This window comes from Choloepus didactylus, chromosome 20, assembly GCF_015220235.1.
Source record: "Choloepus didactylus isolate mChoDid1 chromosome 20, mChoDid1.pri, whole genome shotgun sequence".
NCBI lineage: Eukaryota > Metazoa > Chordata > Mammalia > Pilosa > Megalonychidae > Choloepus > Choloepus didactylus.
This window is the reverse complement of record NC_051326.1, coordinates 22,564,343-22,589,666: the sequence shown is the minus strand read 5'-3', so window position 1 is coordinate 22,589,666 and position 25,324 is coordinate 22,564,343. Positions and strand designations below refer to the sequence as shown.

The following is a 25,324-nucleotide window of genomic DNA, read 5'->3' as shown; positions in this document are numbered from 1 at the left end:
GAGCCCTTTCTCCATTTTCCTTGTCCCTGGGTGGTAGGTATTAATAGATGAGTTGTCAGTATTTGCATAGAATACAGATCCTTGCTGTGTATTTCCTGGGTAGCCAGGATAAATCAATTATTATTAACTTTTCTTGGAACATTGAGCTTCCTATGTTTTCTGCTTCTAAGAAACAGCTTGGTATTCTGGAAGACTAATGTTACTTTGAGTAGAGTCAAAATTGTCATGTGACACTATCTTTTTAACTCTTTATTTAAAAACAGTTAATAAGTGACATTTGAATTCATTCCCTTTTCTTGAAAAGATTAAAGAAGACATCCAAAGCAGATGTTTGCGGGTAGGGTAGGAAGGGTGAGTACTAAAAAAGGATGCAGAGTCAATTTCTAGAAAGGAAAGAAAACTGAAACCACATGCTTTAACATTTATTAGATAGAAGGTTCCCTAAAAGTATAAAAAGTATCAGTAATTTTGTTACCTGGTTTTAGTGTTGGATCATCTGTGTTTTTGCACTTCCCATTAAGTTCCAGAATATTTGTTTAACAAAACATAGACTTGACTTATAAACATTCACTCTGAGAGACTTGATGTCTGCTAAAATATTAACCTGTATCATTGAGAATACTATTCTCAAAATGTCATTAACAACTGATGCTGTTAGTTTCTTGTGTTTGAAAGCATATAAATTGTGGAGTCTTGTCCCTTTTGGACACTTGTCTGTTATATTGTAATGGAAGGATAGCTTTTTGGCAAAACCTTATTATTTTATGCTTTTGATGATTTACATTGTCTCATATTTTTCCGTAATTCTTGTATATTCTACAAATGTGGTGTTACACTGTAGTTTTCTATAATGTATATCAGTTGCTGGAAGTAGGCTGATGTGTGGGCAAATGCAAACTTTTTGAAACTTAAAAAAAAAACCAAACCTATATGCTATATATCACGGTGTTAAATAAGATTTTAAGAACAGTCCTACAAATAGAGTTGATCATTGCTGAATATTCTTTCTGCTTGAGCCTTCCTTGATTGTAATGCTAGTTGTTGATATGTTAGAGCTAAAGGTATAGCTAATGGACCAGCAGTGGTACTGTGATAATCACCCAGGAGCAGCTAGTAAAAGTGGCATCAAAGCCACAGTAAGGCTGTTAACAATAATTTATATAGATGTGCTAAATACTGGCCTCTGTTCTGGGACTGCAGAGATAAACAAGGTATGGGTCCATTTTCTCTGGGAGCGCTTAGTTGAATGAGGGATATTGATAAGTGAATGATGTAAAGCAGTGTGACAAATGCTGAAACATATATGGCAGCTATTATATGAACAGACAAAACCTAAAAAAGTCATGTCTACATATGTAAATTCTGACTATGAGGTAAAAAATGTGTTTTACCTCTTACTACCTGTGTAAATTGGACAAGTTACTTAAAACCACTCAGCCTCAGTTTCTCCGTCTGTGAAATGATGATAATATCTATCTTGTAGTGTTGATATATGGACTATATGAGGTAAGATACATGAGATGTCAGTATTGTCCCTTGTCTGATTCTTGTTTAGAATGTGGAGAACTAAACAAACAGTAGAGAACACAGTATAAGAAAAAAGATGCTTTTGGGAAGCTATACATTTATTAGAGATACTACTGCTGCTCAGAATCCTCGGAATTTCCATTTTAAATTTGCCTTTATATTGTGTAAAAAAAACCAAACAATTTTATTGCCTAATAGACCGTCCCTTTGTTTTTTAACCAAAAAGTTTACTTAGCTTGATCTATTTACCAGATATACTTCTTAATGACTTTTGTCTCCATAAATCAAATCAGATCTCAAAGAACTTAAAACTTGAGCATATTTGATAAAAATGTGCCACAGACTTATGAAGTCTTTTTAGCAGGGAGAATGTCAGCATTGGACTAGGTCTTTTTAATGTCTGCTTTGAAAAAGTTGGAGTACAATTGCATGCAGAAGTTTTGAAGTATATTATAAAATCAGCCTTTATATAGTTGTAAGTCCAAACCTGGTTTATGTAGACCAACCTGAATACGGTTCCTGGATTAGGTGTATGTTCTTGAGAGTTGAGCAAAGTTAATTTTTTCATTTTAAGATGTTGATTAAATTAACTTCTGTTAACAGAACAAACTGAATAGTAGAAGACATTGGCACAGTGATTCAATATTATTTTGTTTATGGTTGATCAATTTCTTTCTAAGTTAGCAGTTTTTTAAAATGCAGGTCTTGCTTGGTCCTGGACCACATGATAAATTCAGTAAACTTCTGGCCTGGTTATCTGGCCATGCTTTTACCAGTTCACTAAATCACATTGTGATCAGACTTGTCTCTTAAATTGTAATTTTGTCTATTATAAGGGTTATAATTGGAGTAACTTAAAAATAGTGTTGAGATAGAACTGCCAGCCCGGGATTTTGGTAAAGACCAAAATATATGTCTTGTGTAAAGCCTTAACAAAAAATTCAGTCTTTATAACCAAGAGGTTTAAATAGTTTGTATTTTATGGCAGTATAAATTTCCATTGACATTACATTCATGCATGGGGAAACTGTATCCCCATGGAAAGTGAAACCTGGTGTGTTAATATTCCAAAGCTTTGTTTAAGCTGGTTATAATTAGAAAAGTGGCTTACATTTGTCTTTTAGGGAAGAAGTCTTGTGGGCATGTTAACAATGTGTTTAATCGCCAATTGCTAAAGATGTAGAATGAGTTGAGATACTAGTTTTGTCTTTCATGTCTCACTTATTATATTCTTTGAGAAACTAAATTTTTTCTGAGAGTGTTTTTTTCTTCTTTGATTTTTATTTATTAGTATTATCGATAACACTAAGTTACCTTCATGGATCCTTAATAGGGCCAGGCTTTTGACATACATTAACTCATTGCTATTGTATATATACAATTTTCTAATAAAATTTGATGTTAAAAATATTTCTATAATACATATTTTTATATAGTACACAATATGTATTCGCATTGACACATGAACAAATGAATGCGTGTATGTATGTATGTTGATATATTAGGGAAGTTCTGCAGATCAATATGTTTGTTGTATTACATTTTCTCCACTTTAAAAAATGAGGAAATTGAGGGAAGTAATAGAACTGCCCAAGGTCACACAGATAGTAAATGATGAAACTAGGATTTCAATTTAGGTCAGATTAAATCCTATGCTTTTAACCTTAACCTTTTCTATACTGACTTTATAAAAATAAACATTTCCTCCTGAAAAATTAAAATTGAGCTGTTTTGTAAATGCATATTACTTTGAGCTAACCAGTACTATCCTGTGTTCTTCACCTAATTTTTTTCCAAAATCAAATAGCCTTTTTTCCTATTGTAAAAGTAGTAGGGCTCAATGTAAAAAGTATCCAATGCTGAGTGTAAAACAAAATCAGATAATACAGAAAGATATAAAGAAGAGAGTTAACCCAGGGGTTAACAGATTGATGTATAGTTTTCCAGACTTACTGATGTACAAATGCATGTACATATATTTTTAAAACAAAAATAGTTAAATAACATGGATGTTGTTTATAACTTTTTTCGCTTATATCTTGCTCATCATTCCACATCATTGTAAGTCTGTATCTTCATTTTTTTAATTCACTTTTTTCATTTTAAAAAAATAAACCTTTATTTTAGAACAATTTTAAATTTACAGAAAAATTGCAGATAGTGCAGAGTTTCCATATACCACACAAGCAGCTCCTATTATTGACATTTTACATTAGTATGATATGTTCGTTACAATTAATAAATGAATGTTGACACATTATTATTAACTAAAGTCCATGCTTTATTCAAATTTCCTTAGTTTTTACCTTTTTTTCTATTCCAGGATTCCATGTAAATAGCACATTACATTTAATAGGCATGTTTCTTTCAGACACCTCTTGGCTGTGACAGTTCTCAGACTCTCCTTGCTTTTGATGACCTTGACAGTTTTGAGGAGTATTCATGAGATATTTTGTTGAATGTCCCTCAATGGGGATATATCTGCTGTTTTACCAATGATGAGACTGGGATTACATCTTTTGGGGAAAAAGACCACGGAGGTAAAATCCCATTTTCATCACATTGGATGTTGAGGTTGACCTTGATCACCTGGCTGAAGTAGTGTTGTCAGGTTTCTGCACTGTAAAGTTACTCTTCTTTCCCCTTTCCAGTCTGTACTCTTAGGAAAGAAGTCACTACGTGTAGCCCACACGAAAGAAGTGGGGAAATATGCTCCACTTCCTTGAGGGCAGAAGAGGGTCTGCACAAATGATTTGGAATTCTCCGGCAAGGGAGATTTATCTCTTTTCCCCGTTTATTTACTTATTTACTCAGTCATTTATTTTGTATAGACTCATGGGTATTTTTTTACACTCTGAGTTATAGTCTAATCCTGCTTTATGTATTTGTGGCTCACCTTACTCCAGCTTTGGCCATTGGGAGCTCTTTCAGTTAGCTCCTGTGTCCTCTTGCCATACTTCCATTATTGTGGGCTTTGACCCTCATTAAAAAAAAAGATGCATGGTATTCCATTGCGAAGATGTACTATAATTCATTTAGCCAGTACTTTCTTGATAAATTATTAGATTTTTTGTTGTTTTGAACAGTGCTGTGATGAGCAGTCTTCAAAAGATATTTATGAAATTATTGTCTGCTGATTTATTCAGGATAAATTGCTGTATTAAAGGGACTGCCCATTTTAAGTTTCACGTGATAGGTGACTCTTTCTTAAAGATATATAATATTTTAAGCAGATTTCTGAGGAGTGAGCATTTTCACTTTACCCATAGAAAATACTGATGCCTTTAAGACCAGAGTTGCTTGCCTGCCTTTTTCTTTTTCTCTGTGATCAGGACTCTTGGCAGGTGTGGCACTGTGGTCGGGAAGAGCTGACCTGAGGTCACACGTTGTCATGAGACAACTTTGCCATCTCAATATAGAATTAGTTACTCTAGAGAAGTAACAGAAGATGAACTTAAACTGAATTTGGAGAGTAAAAAAAAAAAAAATTAGAAAACATCAAGTTCCATCCTTGCATTTTAGAAATAGGAAACAGGTATTGTCAGCTCAGGTGATTTGCCTGGAATGACTGGATTTCTGCATGAGTCTCAGAATTCTCTGTTACTTTTTATGTTGGGAAATTTATGACATATGCCAAAGAAGTCAAAATAGTATGATTCCCATATCCTTGTCATCCAGCTTTATCTATCAACCCATGGCCAATGTTTTGTTTTGTTTTTGGTTTATTTTATTCTCAACCACTCCCCTGCCCCCTTTGTATTATCTTGAAGGGAATCCCAGACATTAAATAATTTCATCTGTAAATATTTTGAAATACTCTAAAAGATTAAAAGCTCTTCTTTTTAAAAACATAACCACAATACCATCATCACACCTTAAAAACATTTCTTTTAAGGATATTTAATTATCAAAACTTCCATAGTTTTTATTCACTGTGGATTAGAATCTGGCATTACTGAAAATGCAGTTCCTTGATATAATCCTCGAGGAATTGTAGTGAGATTCTAATGTATACCTGTCCACCAAACAAAATGGCCTGGGTCATAGCTTTTATAAAAATCTGATGTATGAAGGTCTTACCTAGAAAAAATAAACTAATGCCTTATGCAGTTTCTTCAGAGGCAGAGAAATTTATGAGGATGGTAAGATAGATACCTCCTAAACTATATATATATTTGCTTTTTCTTCCTTCTTGACTTGACTTTGTCTGTGCACGAGGAAGAAATTCCACGGATGTATGACGACAAGAATTCTTTTTCAGGTTTTGCCACATTAATGGAAACTATGACTGGGAACGTAGTGGGATGGCCATTCCACTCCTTCTGTAGAGAGATCTGGGATTGTCCAGTAAAATTTCTGCATGTTTCTTCCTGGATTGGGACTTTATAAAGCTTCTAAGAAAACCAGCATTTTCACGTCAGCACTGCATTTGCATTTGCTTTTAAGAAGATGACTTAAGAGGAAAGAATACCTTTCATATCAGAAGATCCCAGGGGCGGAACAGACTGCAGCTACTTACTCTTCTCCTCAAGCAGCATGTTAAGTGGATTGCTTGACTGTCTACAATTTGAAAGGGTGATTAATTCTCCTAGTGTTTTTAAATATTGTCTTCTCCTGGGATTTTTACTTGCTCTTTAAAATGAAAATTAAATGAGGTGCTATTTCTCGCTAGAAAAACAACCCTCCATGAGCCAATTGAATTCCTTTTGTCAAGCCAAAAACAAAAAAAACAAACCCTGTCTCAGAGGCTTTACAGCCAGAATAACACTTCTTTTGAAATACCCATTTACCTACATTGAATTTATCCCAGAATTGCCTCTGTTTTTTTGACATCCTGTTAAAATTTGTAATGATCTAAATTGGAGATAGGGTAAGATAGAAGGGCAGAAATTTTCCTTTTGCTTTTTCTAATCCAGACTGAAACCCATCTTAATTGCATGATTTTATTTTAAAACTGTTTTTATTCGAAATAAATATTCATCTTGCTAGTCAATATTTGTTCATTATATGTAGATTCATGTTTTATTCGAATCTAATTTAGATTTTCTACCCTGAGTTTGATAGTATTGCTGACTTTCCTTTGCTTTTTCCTCCTCCTTTCATGACTAGGCTTTGTTATAGTCAATCAGCTTTATTTCCTTCCTATTTTGATTGCCCTCTGTATTATTTCTGAATCTGGCCTCATTTTTATCTACTTATTTCCATTCAGTGAAGCACTTTCAAAGAGGAGAAATCTTACATTTATTCAATGTTAATTTTCTTCTAGTTTCTAAGCAAAACTTGAAAGTTTAACAAAAATAACCACAGTTCAAATACGTTTCTGGCTGAGCGTGTTCAGTTATCCTAGGATAATGTGTATTATGGATTGTAAGTTCTTGGAAGACATAGTATTCAGTGTAGTATGTTGTGAATGTGGGTATATTTAAGATTTACCTTGGTAGCATTTCATCTAGTCTACCTATTTTAGACTAATTTGTAAATCTCCTCTTAAAATCCTCTCTGCTTTACTTTTCTTAAGTTTGACATCTTTGCTACTCGCCAACGTGTGACCTTTATTGAGTTACTTACCTTCTCTGGCCTTCAGTTTCCTCATCTGAGAAATGAAGGTTATAAATTAGCAACCTTACCTGATTGTTGAACTAGATGAGATAAGTTGTAGTGCCTGCCCACAATGAATGCTCCATAAATATTAGTTAATTCTCTCCAGCTGTCTTTTTGTGTCTTTTCTCCTACATATTTATACCTTCACTTACATTAAGAAAAAAGGTTTCTATATCTTAAATAAGTGACCCTCTTCACATTTTCCTCAAAACATTTTTTTTTAACTTTTTGTTTTGAAATGATTACAGATACACAGGAAATTGCAAAAATAGTACAGAGCAGTCCCATGTGCTCTTCACTCAGTTTTCCTGAAGAGTAACATTTCACATAACTATATGTAAGAGCAAAACCAGGAAGCCTGACGTGGGTGCAATGCACAGAGTTTATTCAGATTTCACCAGTTATACATGCACTCGTGTGTGTGTATAGGGGTGGTGGTAGTTATGTGTAGTTCTATGCGGTTTTATCACCTGTAGATTTGTGAAACTGCTACCACAATCATTATATAGAACTGTCGCATCACCACAAGGCTTCCTCATGCTACTCCCTTATAGACACCCCTTCCCCCACTCCTAACCCAGGTAACCACTAATATGTTGTCCATCGCTATAATTTTGTCATTTTGAGAATTTTATATAAATGGAATCATGTAATATGTGGCCTTTTGAGTGTGGCTTTTTTCACTCAGCCTAATGCCCTTGAAATCAATTCAAGCCATTGCATGTGTCAGTAGTTCGTTCCTATTTATTGCTGAGTTGTATTTTATGATATGGATATACCACAATTTAACCACTCACCCACTGAATGACATTTGGGTTATTTCCAGAGTTTTGTGCTAGTACAAATAAAACTTGCAAACATTCATGTGTAGGCTTTTTTTTTTTTAACCTATAGTAATCTAAGTAAGTTTATTGAGATACATTCACACACCATACAATTCCATCCAAAGTGGTTCACAATATCATCACATGTTTGTGTATTCATCACCGTGATCGTTTTTAGAACATTTGCATTACTCCAGAAAAAAAATAAAAAGAAAAAAGAGGACCCCAAACATCCCATACTCCTTACCCCTTTCTCCTGTTGATCACTAGTATTGCATTTTACCCAATTTTAAGACTTACAATAGAGGTAGGTTAACTAAGACAGTGTAGTATTGTCAGATATAGTTATAGAGATCAGTGGAACAGAACAGAACATTCAGAAGTAGATGTTTTGTACATCATAAACACGGGCAACTGACATTGCTTTTTTTTTTTTTTTGCTAGTTTTTGTGTGGACATAAGTTTTTATTTGTTTGGGATAAATGCTCAGGGGTGCAATTGCTGGATCAAAAGTTTCATGAGCCTAAACTATAGACTCCTGTCTGTTTTGTACTGTAATATAACATGTACTAAATAAATATTTTATTAATGAGTCTCCTTTCATATTTTATTGACATTTTTCTTATAGGGTATGTTACTGTTCTTAGATATTAAATTTGAATGGGTGAGATATTTCAAGTAAAAGTTTTTATCAAGTTTTTGCAGTCTTCTAGATGTTGAATTCTTAAATTACTTATAAGGATTAGCACAAAGAATTGGAATCCATTCATCAGCTGATGTCCAGAAGCATTTCAGCTACTTGATAGAGCATTGTTCATACTTTCGTTTTCCAACATGATGCTTGGGGGCTCCAGAGATATTTTCACAAACAATTTATTATCTTCCAGGCTAATAATAAATAAAAAACTCATCATTACTGCAAAGCTACAAATAATATTTTGATCTGTGAAGGACTTCTAACTATGATAGCCATAGATTTGGAAAACATATCTTTATACATATAAACTTAGATACTTGTACTTTGTTACTAAAATATTTTTACAAGCTGTGGTTAGATTTTGGTCAGATCTCTTTGTTTCTCAGCTAGTGAGAATGAAGGAGTTAATGTCGGTAGGTTTCTAGTTAATTGGCTCTTTTTGGGCATTGTGGGCATTAGGTAGGAGAATCATCTGTTTTAGAAATATCTGGGTACTGTTGAATCATAACCAGAAATGCTGTCGGAAGCTTCTAGAATCCCTGAGGTGGGGCTTCTTAACAGGAAACTCATGGGTGGTGGGCTTCAGGGGGTCCATGTGCCATCTGAAATTGATTGCAAAGTTATGTACATGCTATGGCTCTTGTCAGATTTTCAGAGGGGCTGTTGCCCCAGAAAAGGTTAAAAATTGATATCAAAGAGTAATCCTAAATCGAGAGAACCTGTAAAGCACTTTGAGTTCTTGTCAGATACCACATTTTTAATCCCAAGGCCCTCTTTGTATAAAGAATTGGATTGCAGTGCTCCCCTAACTTCCAAATAACATAAACCTGGGAGAGTGAACTAATACCATAGATAGCCTGCTCTAGATTCAGAATGTGAATAGGTTGTAAGGTTCTAAAGTCAGCCAGAATCTGCAGGAGTCGAATATTTGGGGGTGCAGGACTATCTTAGATTCACCTGAGATGAAAAAGAGCTAGTAGTTTATTTGACCACAGTCTTATATTGAGCCATCTCTGTGATGTGGCTGGTAAAAAAAAAAAAAGAAAAACAATCCTAGACTACATAATGTGCCTCAATCACATTGTTTTGTAGGCTGGTTAGACAATTTGAGGAATTGTGTTTAAGTCTATGAACCACATTTTAAGTGAGAAATTGACAAAGAGAGACAAGGATAGTGATGAATCAGGAAATAAAGTCACATGAGGAGCTGCTACTGAAATAGTTTGGTGGTTGGATATGAAGGAGAGGGTACAAAAGAAAGATGGTAGGAACCCTTGTAGATTAGGAAGTGTGGAGACCAGATGATGGTGTGTAGAACTTGTGCACTGTGGTACACAACGGTGCTCAGTAAATGTCTGAATGAATGAATGAATGAATGGAAATTACAAGGCAAAGGATTTTGACTTGATCTAACACAAAGTCTTGTACTAGTGAGGGCTCTCCAGCAATGGGACAGGCTGCCCTGACAAGGAATGACAGCCCATTCTAGTGGAGCTCTTCAAGCCTTGTTATGGGTGACAGTGATAGGAAGTATGGGAGGAATTCCTGCTCCAAGTGAAAGGAAACTTCACCCTTTTAATTAGAATTTTGTATTCCTTCTCTGATACCTTAATTCTGAAACAGGGAAATTCTAAGACAAAATCAGAGGCTCCTGAAAAGTACTTTTATAGAAGGAAGTACAGGTATTTCCAAAGTTGCTGACAGAAATGTAGTGAGTTTTTATCCAAAAATGCAGTGCATAAGCTACCCGCTGTGTTAAACCTGAAGTAACTAGTCTAAACTTACAAAGTGATTTCAAGTTTTAATTTTTGTTACTTGAGAGGAGAAAACCGACCTTCTTTTCAAACTACAAAAAAAGAGTTAAAAAAAAAGGAAAATTCACCACTTCCTGGCCTCATTGTGGCCTCAGGAAACACAGGCTCACTATCTCCATTAGGCTGACTGTCCCGAATTCTGACTCAGATAATACTGACACTGTAGGGAATTGGTGACACACTTTATCATAGGTTTGCAACCTGGGTTTGCATACTGACTTGGGAAAATCTACTTCTAATACTCGTTCTAAGTTGGTTGAGACAGAGATATTCCTATTATCCCTCAAATAATTGAAAACAATATAAAAATCCTTTAGGTTATGCAAATGGATGAATATTGTCAAAATTGTTTTACATGACATTTTTTAAAAGTCTGTTTCTTCCATTAGTAGTCTTAGAACAAGGCTGGGGGGCCTCGTTTCCATCCTTTGTATAGTGCCAGAGACATACAGTTTTTAGCATTAGGAAGATGGACACCTGGGTTCGCATCCAGCTCTACAGTACGGGCTGTGTGACCTTGGCCTCACCTGTAAAGGGAAGTTAACATCCAAGAAAGCACTTAGAGCAATGCCTGGCACACAGAGAACACAGTAAACATTCTGTTACTGTATCTTCTGCTCTTACCTCTTGAACTCCTTTCTACTTTTTTTTTTTCTGACTTAACAGACATCACCATCTGTATGTTTTGTACTATCTTAAATACAGCATGTGTAAAACTAAAATTTTTATATCCTTACCCCTTCCTTCTCTCATCCCAAATTTACTCCTGTTATACCCTCCTGGCTTCTCTAATTAATGGGTACCATTCACCAGAGGTAGTAAGTCAAATTGTTAACGCCTCACACTCTGGTGACACACTGTCTGGGCTTAATTAAGTTCCTGGTCCACCACTTAGTTTTCCATGTGACCTTGGACAAGCTCCTTAATGTCTCTAAATCCGTTTCTTCGACCATGAATTAGGTATAATAGTATCTGTCTTACAGAATTGGGAAAATTCAGTGAGATTAATGTATGTTAAGTGCTTCGTGTGGTTCCTGACACTGAAGTGCTCAATATTTGTTAATTATTCATAATCCTCCTTCTAGAAGCTGTAGTGTCACCCTTGATGGCTCTTCTTTCCCTCACACCTGGAAGTCATCAATGCTATTGATTCTACCTCAAAAGTCTCTGAGTTCCCTTCTCTTTCTCATCACTGCCTTTAAACCGAACCTGAATCCTTCACTCTAGATTCATCAACCTCTGAAATTATATGGACATTTTTGATGTGTGTGCATTTTTCCTAGGAAAAAGGTTTTTAGCCTTTATCATTGACTTTCACACAAGTGAACAACAGTTACTGCTAGGGGAGCCACTTCTCTCTCGCCCTTTATCTAGGAGCCTGTAAACTGATGTTCCTCTCTGGACTCTATCCCTCGAATCTGTTCTTCACTCTCTTGCTCGGTTAATGTTAAAGGAAAACTTTGTTCACATTAGCATCCTGCTTATACCTGATTTGACTCCCCATTGTCTACACAGTGCTTTTCATGCCTGACCACACGTTAGAATTACATGGAAGTGGTTTGTTTTGTTTTGCTTTTTAAATACTGATGTCCAGGCTCCATCCCTGACCAATTAATTGGTGTTAACAAATAGCAGGCATCAGTATTTTTTAAAAAGCTCTCCAGGAGATTTTAACCTGTAGTGAGAACTGATAGCCTCAGACCTAAAGGCAGCTGAGAACCTTAACATCTAGCACCAGTCCACTTTTTCAGCCTAATCAACCTTTTCTCCCCTTCCTATCCCATCACTTGCTCTCTAGACGCATACTTTCTGCTATTCCCAGAACATGTCGTGTTGTTGCCTACCTCTGAGCCTTTGCCTATACTGATCCCTCTACCCCGCATGCCTTTTTCCCTTCCTATGCCTGGGAAACATCTTCATTCTTTAAGGCCAAGCCTGTATCATTTTTATTGCAAAACCTTCCCCCACGCACCAAAGAGAATTGCATCCCTTACTTTTGTCCAGCCCTGTATTATAGGATTTACACTGTATTATAATTATTTGTGTATCTATCTTCCACTCTACCTTGAACTTCTAGAAGGTAGGATCCTTATTCATTTCATTTTTCTAGTGCTTGACATAGGTCAAGAAGCTCCCTGAATGTCTGATGAATAATTAAATGGGAATGAACAGAGAGTAGTCTACGATGGGGAATCAGGAAATCCATGCAGTTGGGGAAATGCAAATAAATATGGTATATTAGAGGTGGTTAGGAATGCTCAGCAGAAATTTCATTCTCTATTGCTTTTTTATGCTTTTGTAAAAAGAAAATATTAAAATATATGAAGTTTATTATATGGGACTAAAAAAGGTAAGACCGGCTTTTTAAAGCACCCCTAAATATATAAAACTTGCAAGTTGCTCATCATCCATGACTCTGTCATAGGAAGACTTTTTCTTACAATTGGATTTTACATTATTGTACATACGTAACTGTAGAAAGTTACATTAAATTTGTCTTATGAAGAATCGGCCATTATGATGGTGGTAGCTGTTTGTTTCACCCCGTAGATTATCCTAGTTTAGTCACTGATTTAAAGATATCCTTATATGGATAGTTCTCTAGACATTAAATGTTTCTAATTTTGATCTCACCTCTGGCCTTTGTATTTTAACTGCTGCCTAATCCTTCTCTTGGCTATTTTTAATAACCGTTTTTTAATCTCAACATGTCTCAGAATTGTCCTACACATTCTAAAGAATAATAACTCAAATGTGATTTTGTGCTTCCTGTTTCTTCGGTGCCTAGGAATAGTTTAGGTTGAAGGTGGTTTTGAGACAGAGTACTTTAGTAAATGTTCTCAGAAAGGTTCTTTTTGGTTGTTGTTTGGGGGATGTTTTCAGTTGTTTATTTGCTTTTCTTCTTAACTACTTTTCCTGAACACTGACCCATATCAAAACTCACATGAGAAGAGATGGCTTATTTTTAAAGCTATACAAAGAACAATGAATAGTAGTCTGATGTTGTGACTTATGTAGTTGTGATATGCTTTGTATGAACACCTAGAATATGCTTTGTCTAATTGTCTGCTTATTTATTAATTTTGAATAATAAGGACAAGGTTTTTCTTACTCAAAATGAAAAAACAGATGAAATGAAAAGCCTTAAGATAATCTGGATCTATTGAGAGTTCTTCCTTTCAACATAGTTTAAAGAGAGGATCTCAGTTTGGGAAACCAAGAAGAATAATTTTCACACATTTTTCAAGAGCATTGTTTGGACAGATTTTGAGTTAAGAACTGGTAAAGCACCTTCTCCTGGCAGTTGGGGAGATGGAATTATAATGTCAAGAAAGAGAAGAAACCAACTCTTAAAATGAAAAGCATTAAGGTCTAACTTGGATAATTGTCTGTTATTTCACAGTCTAAAATCAACCACGGACAGCCCGGTACTGTCTGTCCACCCCTCTTTATGTGAACAAGACCCTGTGTGAAGGAACTGGTCTCTGGTGTTTCTAGGAATGCCCTCTTGGGTCATTATAATTATTGAGCTGCTATAGTTCTTAGAGTTGAGTTGTTAATCCCTTCAGCTTTATTTATTTATTTATTTATTTTTAATTTTTTTGCTTTTTGCTGCTACTTTAAAAATGAGCACTCATTGAAGAATTTTTTTTTAATGAAAATACTTAGTGCTTAAGAGATAAGATCATGTACATTTATCATCAAGAAGGCTAGGCAATGCTCCCTTGTTGAAGCTGGACACCTAATGGATCCTTGTGGCCAAGTAAAATTAGAATCTCTTTTGAATATTTCATCCCTTTCAAGTTGAGGTTGATTTTGAACTGCGAACCCTAACAATGACCACATCGCAATTTATCTGATTGGGAACACATCACAGCCATTTACAATAAAACTATTAAAAATAAGAAAATTGATTCTTGATTTCTTGAGTCTTCTGGTACATTGGGACCAACTACTATGTTTTACCACATGCTTGGGCATCTGCCCCTTCAGCAGATCTTACAAATGCTCAGATGCTTGACAGCAATAGCAGGAGCCATGAGAACATGTTTGATATTATTAATAGTAAAATTGGTCGCATTGGGCTGTCATGAAGGCCCCTTTCAATCTTATCCTGCAAGCTTCCTGCCCACTGAAATAAGAGAGAGAGGGAACTCCAAAACCCAAAATCCCAAAACAGATTCTCTTAACTACCACGTACAGATGGTGCAACCAGGAATTCCCCTTCAGTGTTGACTTTATACAGGGTAAAATATATAAAAACTGTATGTCAAGCACTGTTCTAAGTGCTGTATGTATATTAATTCATTTTTTACAGTCCTGTAGATAAGATCTTATCTTCATTTTACGGATTGGCAAAAAGAGCAGAGAGAATTCTGTTAAATAATTTGCCTAAAATCTCAAAGGTAGTAAGTAGTGGAGCTGGGATTTGAACGAACCCAGCATTACAGCAGTACAGCTTTGTTAAACTACAACTCTCTTATTCTCAGGGAGTCTTAAATCTCAAGTCAGAAAGTAGGACAGACTTTATCAAAAAGATTGCTTGTGAAGCAGTGTGGATTGAAATCACAAAAATTAACATTTGGTACTGATATACCAAAAGATTTGGGAAGTCAGTAGCTTGTTGCCCAATTGTTAATTGTTTTGCTGTAATTGGATGGAGTAAACTGAGAAGTGGACATTTATGACTAGCAATTCAACACAACTCATTAAATCAGATTCTGTCCACCAACACAGAATTGGTAATAAAGTTTGACCTGTGGTGGGTGAAGTTTACCTTTGCACTACCTGTGAAAAAGTGGTTTCTAAACAAATAAATAGTATAAGATTGCAGGAAAATTTTACTTATTTCAACTAAAATATTTTCAGATACTTTTTGCAGTATTTTTTTAGTATAATCTGGTAACTACAGCTACTATCTTTAGTTCTTTTATTTTAAAAATAGAGGGAATTCAGCTTAACCTTTTGTTAATAGATTCCGGTAATAAAACTGCATTTAAAAGTATTTTCAGTTTAGATATGTAACTACTTCAAGCCAAAATAGTCTGGGATTAGTAAGATTTTGTTAACCTACTTTTGAATAACCTCAGCTTTAAATCTGACTTTTAACTATTTTTATAAAATTTCAAATTATAGATTTATGGGTTCTTGTTTTAGATTGAGTCTTCTGGTACATTGGGACCAAGTACTATGTTCTACCACATAAATTATGGAAATTCAGATTGTACTTAATAAACCTATGCTTATTTTCCATTTAAGGTATGTTCACTACATAAGATTACTGCTCTTTTTGTTTTGAATTCATGTCTGGCAATTTCAAGCTTGGCGTCTTATAGCAGCAAGTGCAGAAATTGTTGCACTCCCAAGAGAAAAGAGGGAGCCCCCAGTTTCAAAGTACAGGAAAGATGACAGCCTCTGTTCTTTTAACTGAGTGGAGGCTAATGTTGGGGTACCCTTGTGCTCTAGTGAAAATTTCCATAAATCTGGACCAAGGAGGAGCAAGAGGGAAAAAATTAAAATATCTAGAAACTTCTACATACCAGGTTCTATCCTTAGTCTTAAAACTGTATCTATATTTGTGTACATACCTCTCTCTCTCTGTCTCTCTCTATATACTATGTTGTGGTGTAGATATAAATGGGAGTTTATTTATTTAACAAAAGTTTTATATATTGAGCACCAGGCACTATTGTACATGCTTAACAAATTGTAAACTCTAGCCATCATAACAACCCTATGAACTATGTATCATTGTTTTCTCCATTTGAAAGATGGTCAACCAAGGTACGGAGAGAGTGAGTAACTTCTCCAAGGCCATCAACTACTAAGTGCTGAAGCTGGAATTTGAACCCAAGCAGTCTTGTTGTTGAGTGCATACTCTCATTTGATATTTTATGGCATAAACTTGGGGAGATTAAGTAATTTATCAGTGGTCAAAGCAGCTATTAATTGATAGAGCTGAGATTTTAATCCAAGCGATTCCCCAGGCATAACATTATAACTTTTCTTTTTCTCTGTCTTTGCTTGTGTCATGGCTTCTGTATAATGTTCTTTCCACTCCTTTTGCTGTTGAAAGCTCATCAGCCTTCAAAGGCGCAATTCAAATGTTGCTTCCTCCAACATACCTTTTCTGAGTATGCCAACTGGAAGCCTCTTCTTTTCTTAAATTCCTATTGAAATGAGTTTTTACTCTTTGGTATGCTTACTAACTATTCCCTTAAATGGTAGAAAGTTTATGTCTATGTGTATATATATATATATATATATATATATAGTCTCATGTCTCCTATCAGACTATAAGCTTCATGAAGGCAGAAATGTCATTTACACCCTTTTCTGTCATAGTCATGGGCATCCTGCCATTCATACAAACCTTGCAAAGGCTTGAGAGTTTCATAATGGCAGGAACCAACTGTTTAACAAATGTTTGTTAGATGGATGACTATTAGGACTGTATGGTAGGGTGAAATTTTCCAATAAAATTCTAAGAAACTTTAAAAAATAAACTCTATTAAAATAAGTAATCAAACAAGAGTAATAATACTGTCTTTCCTTTCAAAGTCCTGATATAAATTGTCATAAAATTATGCTGAATTAGCTATTTATCAAAGTTTAAAAATAACTTTGCTACTATTCATATCTTTTGTTTTAGTTTCAAAATGTGAATGCTGGAGGGAAAGAAACTGTCTTATTCATTTTAGAGTTTGGTTTTTCTATTTGTGTGTGTAAATTGGTACTCTTAATCCAGTTTTCAGATATGAAGACCTACCAAATGGCTATATATCATGCCAATATAATCTCTCCAAAGACTGGGATGGGGGAAATCATTTCTTTAGCCTATATAGTTGTACCATTGTTGCATTGAAGGTCACATATATTTGTTTTGAGCTACAGAATGGAATTAATAGAGCACTTAAATTTTAGCAGTTTTATAATTGGAACATATCACTATTGTTACCGGACCAAAGCAATGGATTCTTTTGCCCAATGAACTCAAATGACGAATTCCTTAGACACCGGGGTTTCAAAGAGAGAAAGAGTTTTATTGCTAGGCGTGAAGCAGGGGAACAGATGGCCTATCAGTCCAAAATTTGTCTCCCTGAACACAGAAATTCTGATGGTTTTATAGCATCAAAAGATGGGCAGGTTAGACCATGGATGATTGTATGGTATGTGAATATATTTCAATAAAACTGAACTTAAAAAAAAAAAAGATGGGCAGGTTTTAAGATAATGAGTACAGTGGCCCCAGGTGATGCAATTAGAAGTGATCTAATTGTTGAGCATGCACAGATTGATTGCATGCTTAGTTACAGAAAGTATGTGTAAGAAAATGGCAGCCTTAATATGATGATATGTATGATTTTTGATATTATAATGAGGTATAGGTAACTTGTAGGTTAAAGTCTAAGCTACTGCACATGGCAGGTGGGCCCATTTTGGTTGGGTCCAGCTTTGGTTATCAAGATAACTTTGGACTTGGGGTAGGTTAGTTCTGGGCTGACCAAGACCCTTCATTAATAGACATTAGGGGCTGTCTTCAGTGATCATAAGACTTTAAAGTCAAAAAACTGGATAAATGGGTACAGGTTTTTTTTAATAATCACAAGGGCACAAGATAAAGGCTATACAATCATTGTCAGAGATCAAGGCAGCTGGATTACAGTTCAGGTTTCAAGTATTTCCCTCTGTCTACTCTAATATATCAGAAAGTAAAAAGGAATATCTATATAATGATTCAGTATTCATCATCAGTCCTTAAATCCTAACTTCTTGGTTACACTGTTTTATTTTAGTTTGATTTACTTAATAGTTGATATGACACATAAATATAGTAATCAGAATGGTGAGCTTTAAGAATAAAATAGACATAGATGAGTCTTAAAGGGATTCATTTGGAAATGAAGGAATAGAATATTTTAGACTTTCGAAAGATGTGTCTGTTAGTGAGCTTCTGCTGCATAGCAAACCAGTCTAATACTAATGACTTAAAAAAAAAACAGACATTTGTTAAGTCTCACAATTTTGTAGGTCACTTTGGAGGTTCTTTTGGTTTGAGCAAGCCTGGCTAATCTCTGCAGTTAGCTGGCAGATGGATTGGGGCTGGATTGCCTAGGATGACCTCACGTTAGGAGGTCTGCTGGTTTAGGGGGGTCTCAATAGTGATGGCTCGTCCGTGCTCCCCGTGGTCTCCTCGTCCTCCAGTGGGCTAGCCAGAGTGTCTTCATGTGATGCTCTCAGTTCCAAACAGCTGCAAGAGAGAGCAAGCCTCAGGGGGCCAGAACTTTTCAAGTCTCTGTGCTATGTTGCCATTATCCTGCTGGCCAAACCCAGAGTTGGAAAGGAAACATGTGGATACAAGGAAGCAGAAATAAGTAGGGACTACCATATGGCATTTGTATGTATTATTTAGTCAGTGTCTCTGAATTCTGATTCAGCATCATTCTGGGGATGTGAGGAGATACAATATAGAAAAATTAAACAGGGCTGTCCTAGCTAGAGTTTTCAAAGAGAGAGCCTGTGGAACACTGGGTTTCCCTGAAATACTTATAGATCATTTCAAGTCCCTTTCAACTTCTTGCTCTTTGAAGCTTTGAATTGTAAAAGTAGCCAAATTGATCTTAGGCCAGTACTACACTGATGGTAGAGGCCACGTGACCTCAGTGTCTATGACCATGTATTGAGAATTCCTGTGTACAAGGTGCTGTACATCATCTCGTTTAGTTCTAAAGCTATCCCTTGATGTAGGCGTCATTTCCCCTGTTTACAGATGAGGAAACAGGGTCACAAGGTTAACTGAGTTGCCTGAGGTCTGATAGCTAGTTAGGTGGTGAACTACATTTTGAACCCAGGTCTTTCTGACTCCACAGCTACATTCCAAAGAAGAGGATTTTTGTTTTTTGTTTTCCCTCATGGGTTGGTGTTTTTTCTTCAGCATGAAGCCTTTGACTATTCTGTATCATCCTCTGAAAAAATGAGAATCATGGTGAAACCTGAATTTTTTTTTTTTTTTTCCTTTCTACTCTACCCTTACCCTACTGTCTTCATTTGAGGAGGATAAATATTTCAGCATGGAATTATAACAGTTTGTCCCAGTTGTAATTTTTAAATATTTTGGAATACCCGGACTCTCAATGAATTTCCCCCAGAATAAAGTCAATGTAATCACTTTTCAGGGTTAAAATGGTTTCCTCCATGATTCTTCCAAGATTCCAAAATAAAATTCAGAATCCTGAGTTATTCCAGAACATACATGTAAAAACTTTAAAATTTTATTAGAAAATAACTTTCATTTACAAAAAAAAAAAGAAAAAACAACTTTGCCTCTCCTGTGTGCTCCCATAGCACTTTGCACATATCTATTTCTTTCTGCATACCAGAATGTTGCCTTTGCCTAGATGTGTCTGTCCCCCTCACTGAAGTGTGAGCTCCGTGCACCTAGAGACCTTGTCTTTCATCTCTGTGTCTCCAGCACACAGTAGTGACTAAAATGTGCCAGTAGTGACTAAAATGTGCCAATATTTGTTAAATGATTTTATAACTGAATTTCATGCCTAGGAATGGAATTCTTTTTCTTCCTCTTTTTCTCCTCTTCTTTTGGTCTGTTTGTCTTCCTTTTAGTCCTTTTTCTCTCCTTTTTGAATGATCCTTCCCCCCTCCCCATTTCTGTCTGTCTCAATTCCTTAGCCTTGCTCAGCTTCCCATTTTTTCCTCTGTCTGCTACTGGTCCAGTCTCATGGCTCTTAACTTTTGGGGTTCACAGACCCCTTTGGAAACGCTATGAAGAAAGTTATAGCCCCAGAAAAACATACCCGGTGAACACAAAATATTTTGCATATTATTTCATAGGTTAAAATTCTGACTCTAGTCTTTAAGCCCCCATGAGGACAAGAATGGGACATTTTTCAATCTTGTATCCCCAATATCTTAGTTTACGTTTGAGTGTGTATGAGGAAGCATGTGTCCACAGACATGTACATGGTAATATATGTTGTGAAAAAGCTGTTGGCAGGAAGATATTTCTAAACTTGCGCTGTCTGATACGGTAACCAGTAACCACAAGTGGTTATTGAGCATTTGAAATTTGGGTAGTTCAAATTGAGATGTGCTATAAGTGTAAAATACACACTGGGTTTTACTGACTTAGTACTAAAAAAAAGAATGGAACATATTTTGGATTGATTACATGCTGAAATAATAGCATTTTGGATATGTTGAGTTAAATATATTATTAAAATAAATTTTGCTTATTTCTTTTTACCTTTTTAATGTAACTACTAGAAAATTTAAAATTATGTACGTAGTGGCTTTAGAGGGTCAATATCCAGGTTAATTCATTAGTCCAAGTTCCTAATACCAGTAGTTTTGTTGTGTTTTTAATTTTCATGGATCTACTGGACTAAATATCCCATAGGTCACCCCTACCCCCCACTTGCGTGGCTCTACCACCACCAAAAATCCATGAGAAGTAATAGGAAGAATTTCCTTGTCTTTAAAGACAATACATGGATTTTTCTCTATTGTCGTAAGTATACCTGGAACAAAAGTACCATTGACTCTTAAATTATTTTCACTAATGAAAGGAAGCAACAGAGTGACTAAGGCAGATTAGAGGATACAGTAGTTTGGAGTGTTTTGGTTCTTGCATTTTGGAACAAGCGTGGTTGCTATTGAAAGAAATAATGGAGTCATCTCAGCATATTTGGCCTATGAAGAACTGGAAAACTGCTCAGCATCTCCTGCCTTCCATATAATAGAGGTTGGATCTATCATTTTGTTCCTCTGATGTAAAGCAACAGTCTGAGTTAGCTGAAGGATCAGAAATAAACTTGGTGCATTTGTTTTTTCTTACTTTCTGGTTTAGGGAAGAAGTAATCTTTTGGTTTGAAAACTCTTCTGAACTATGGATCAGGATAATTTTGTCATAAATAACCTTATAATGTCCTCTTCAACACTAAGAATTCACAGTGAATTCTCTGTGGCGTATGGAGAATTAATTCTGTTAATCAAAGGCCTTTGATGAGTGCTAACTTCTTTCCTTTTGGCATGGGGTGGGAAATGCCCACCTCTCGGTGACTTGGGTTGGGATGGTGGTGCAGCACACCAGCTTCTGTCTCACGGGGGTGGCGCAAGGGCTGGCCGCAGCGGCCTCAGGTTGTTTGGGCTGAATAGGTGGAAGTCCAGGCTACCAACCAGTGCTTTTTTGTAAACAACAGGGAGGAGGATTGTGTTGGGGTTACCAGCTCATGCCAATGAAAATCAACCCATTTGCAACTTTTGGCATGTGTGCTGTAGAGGACAGTGCCTCGTAAGGGCATAGTCAGGTATTAAGCATATTACAGGATACCCGCCTACAACAGAGATTCGAGGAGTGTTTTTTAAATCCCTGGAAGTTGCATAGAATAAATCTCATGAAGTCTCAACTAACATATGACATTTTTAAATTAGAAAAACAAACAATTCTAAGAAGGGCCATAGGATTATAGCGGAATTGTTAATATGAAAGAAGTGTTGTAGAGGGGTTAGGAGGAGGATGTAGTAATCCAATGTTGGTTCAAAGAGAGGCCTTGGACAAGTCATTGATGTTCCCTATGTCTGTTTACTCATCCATTAAAAAAAAAAAAAAAAGAAATGACATCTCCTGGAGATGTTACTGTATACAGTAAGAACAAAATATTCATCAGAACTTAAACGTCTGAAGTGAACTCGGCTGAACCATCTCGAGTAGGTACTAAGCAGTTTTGTGTCTGGTAACAATTGGACTTAAGAGACTATATTTTTTTAAAAAAGCTATGTGTTACTTCTAGTTTTCTTTTAAATATCACTTGTATATTTGGGAGTCTTCACATTAGCTTGATCAGTCACCCACAGAGGACTATTTTTCCAGTTCTGAGAGCCAGGAAGTTAAATGAATTTCAAAATACTTCTTGCCAAGAACGATGCCTTTTGAAATATTTCAGATGTTTGTTCCCAGTTGTAATTTACTAGTGAACCTGTATCCTCATAGCAGCTCCTTGGGAGGTGCAAAAGACAGAGTCAGAAAGCAAGTAAATGAAATTTGTTCATTAAATATAAAGAAAAAAGCTTCCATTTAAGGCTGTTTCATTTATGGATGTTTTGGTATTTAGATTTAAAGCATATTCAATTTCACATAGCACAATATCTAATCATACTATTTAAATAATCTGACAGAATTTCTTTTTACTTTGCTTTTCCTTGCGAAGAGCATACAGTACTGCCACCTTGTTGCCAAAGTTTTGTCTGATTCGAACGTGCTAAAAAAATCAAGTGAATGCCTGTTGGGAAAAGGCACCTACTCTCTATCTTTGTTGGTTCTTGCACAACAACTTGCAAAACAACTTAAAAGAAGTTAGTGTTATTGGACTGAACTCAATAATCAGCATAATCGTGATGCTATGTATTGTTCACTAGAGCACGCCCCTTGGCCAAATTTCCCATTAAGAGCACCGATGTTGTCCTAGTGAATAAACCCCGGCACACATGATGCAAATCAGCGTGTTCCTGCCCGCTGTTCTGCTGCAGTTAATTTTAGCCAGGGTTTGTTTTATGAGTTGTAAAACTGTTTACCCAAGTAGAAGTTAGTAAGCTGAAATGTGACTTCTCAGTCTAATGTGATAGGATATCTATTTTAGACTTCAGATTGTGTTTATGATTGGGACAGCCGTCTCCTGAAGAATTGTGGCTCAGATTTCCTTTGAAAGTACTTGTAAGTACTGGCTGCATTTTTAAGACTTCTCTTTGTTCTTTTCTCCTTATATCTTCCGAATTTACTATCGTAGTTTTTTTTTTTTTTTTTTATCTCTTGGGAAAACTGGAAACTTTGGTGTTAGTGCTTTAGAGAAATCCAAGAGATTTTTCTTTAAATGTATCCCACCGCAAGAAACTTGCCTTATTCGGTTTTCCCAAGAGAAAGTATTTGATTCTTATCTTTCTCTTTGCAAAAGCAGTCTGTAGCTTATTACTTATTTTTTCTGTTTATCCGTTAAAATGTTTGATTAATGGAAATGGTTCCAGCAAATCCGGGAATGTTGTGTTATGTCATTGAGCTTTATTTTCTATGGTAACGTAACTCTTAGAAAAAAAATGTTAAAAGTGGATTCTTGTTATACCTTGTTAACACTGTTACAAGTTTTTGCTGCAGAAATAATAGGAGTGTCTAATGTAATTTTTTAAAATGTGCAGATGGGCAGTTTTTGTTATTTAAGAAGGATATTAGGCTTAAAATAGACCCATGTACTCCTAAAGAGAAGTACTTATTTTAAAAGTAATAATAATCTAGGAGGAAGGCTTTAGAAAGTAATTTAAAGCATCCTCTGGAAGATTGAGTTAGTTATCAAAATTAACCGACAGCCATGAACTCGCTGATTTTCACTGCTGTTAATGTAACATGTCATTGTCAGTATACATTTGAACTGAAGACTAAACTGAAGATTTAAAATTGTATGGCAGTATTTTAAATTAAGTTTGAATCACCTTTCCTGCTCTGAAATATGCCTTATTTAAGGTAGACTGACATTATGCCAAACAACTTGCTTGTAACACAGAAGCAGGTAGGAATTTCTTTATCAATTAACATTTAAATTACATCCGCCCTAGAAATACTGATTTTAATGAAACAATTCAAATAGGAGGTATAGTAACTGCTTACCAGACATCCCTGTCTCCGTAATTTCTGTGAACAGGGAGGACAACATGCCTGTAATTAGCATTGTGAGTGTCATTTTCCCATTTTGAAAAGGTCTTCTTTGTTACTACGTATTGTCTGATTTTAAATATAAATGACATAGGAATTGACAATGAAAGGCAATGTTTCAGTGGTACATTTAATAGGAAAAAAACATAAGAAACCAGAACTGAGTTCTTGGGCTATTTGTAGAAGGAAACTTTTTAGACAGTTTTTTACTGAGAAGTCCAGATTAATTGTAATTATAACAGGAAAGCCTATAGTGTTGTAATCTGCAGTAGTAAAAGGAGTTTTGTTTCACTGTATGCTTCATAATAAATACTTGTACTCAAAGAACATAACAGTTCTTATTCTTACTTTTAACTGCTATAATTAGGTGCCCTCAGAATCTCAGTGGAGTGTTTTAAAAGATTTCCTGGAGTTGGATATTAGTTTTCAAGTTATTCGCTTGATCAGTTGTAGTTCCATCTGCAAAAAAGAACTGTTTAGAATTTATCCATTTTTAATTTTAACATAAAGAAGTTTTATAGATTTTTTTTTTTTTTAATATGAGGAAGCATATTTTCTTACAGGAGGAGTTGCTAAAATGCCCATAAAACACTTTCAGGATGTCTGTTTTAATGATTTATGTGCTGTGAGAGAGTGGTATCAGTGAAAGAAAGAAGAGACCACTTTAATTCCTTAAGTGGCAGCCCCGGAATTTCTCGTGTTTGCTGGTGTGTGAGTCTCCTTGTTGCTTCTTCCCCTGTGTGCCGGATGAACTTTTCCTGGTCACAGTCCCCTGGGGAGTAGAGGCTGTGTTGCCTGGTTATGACCTTCGGTGTGACAAATCACAGTGAGCTCAACTCATCCTGTCATAAATGGGAAGTCCAGGTGCTGGGAGTCGTGGGCGGCTGTGTGACCCATGGAAAGAGCCAGATTCAAACCCAGGTGCTGTTCACGCCTGCAGCTTCCATGGGTGTGGTCCTCGCTACAGTTAGCTTTGTGACTATATGTCCTCAAGCCCTGTTCCTCCGAGCTCCTCGCACTGGCGGCCTGCCCTCTCATCCTGCTCCTCCACTGCTTAAAACAGTTCTAGACGCCGCGGCTCTGGTAGGGTAGCTCTTGATGGCAGGAGATTCGAGAATAGCCTTCTGCTCTAAAGCCTTGAGAGATT

General features: G+C 35.9%; 1 protein-coding gene across 5 annotated transcripts in view; it reads left to right on the top strand.

Moving 5' to 3' along the window:
• SLC20A2 (solute carrier family 20 member 2) overlaps positions 1–25,324 on the top strand; it is a 107,654-nt gene that overhangs the window by 7,905 nt on the left and 74,425 nt on the right. The window contains exons 1-2 of one of the 5 annotated variants that reach the window (XM_037813282.1): positions 3,899–4,067; positions 5,789–6,102. The exons of 1 other annotated variant lie outside the window; for it this stretch is intronic. The gene's annotated coding sequence lies outside the window, so the exon portion shown is untranslated. Of the gene's footprint in view, positions 1–3,898; positions 4,068–5,788; positions 6,103–22,952; positions 23,191–25,324 lie in introns of those variants that run through there. 3 more of the 5 variants (XM_037813283.1, XM_037813284.1, XM_037813280.1) reach the window with 3 other exon arrangements.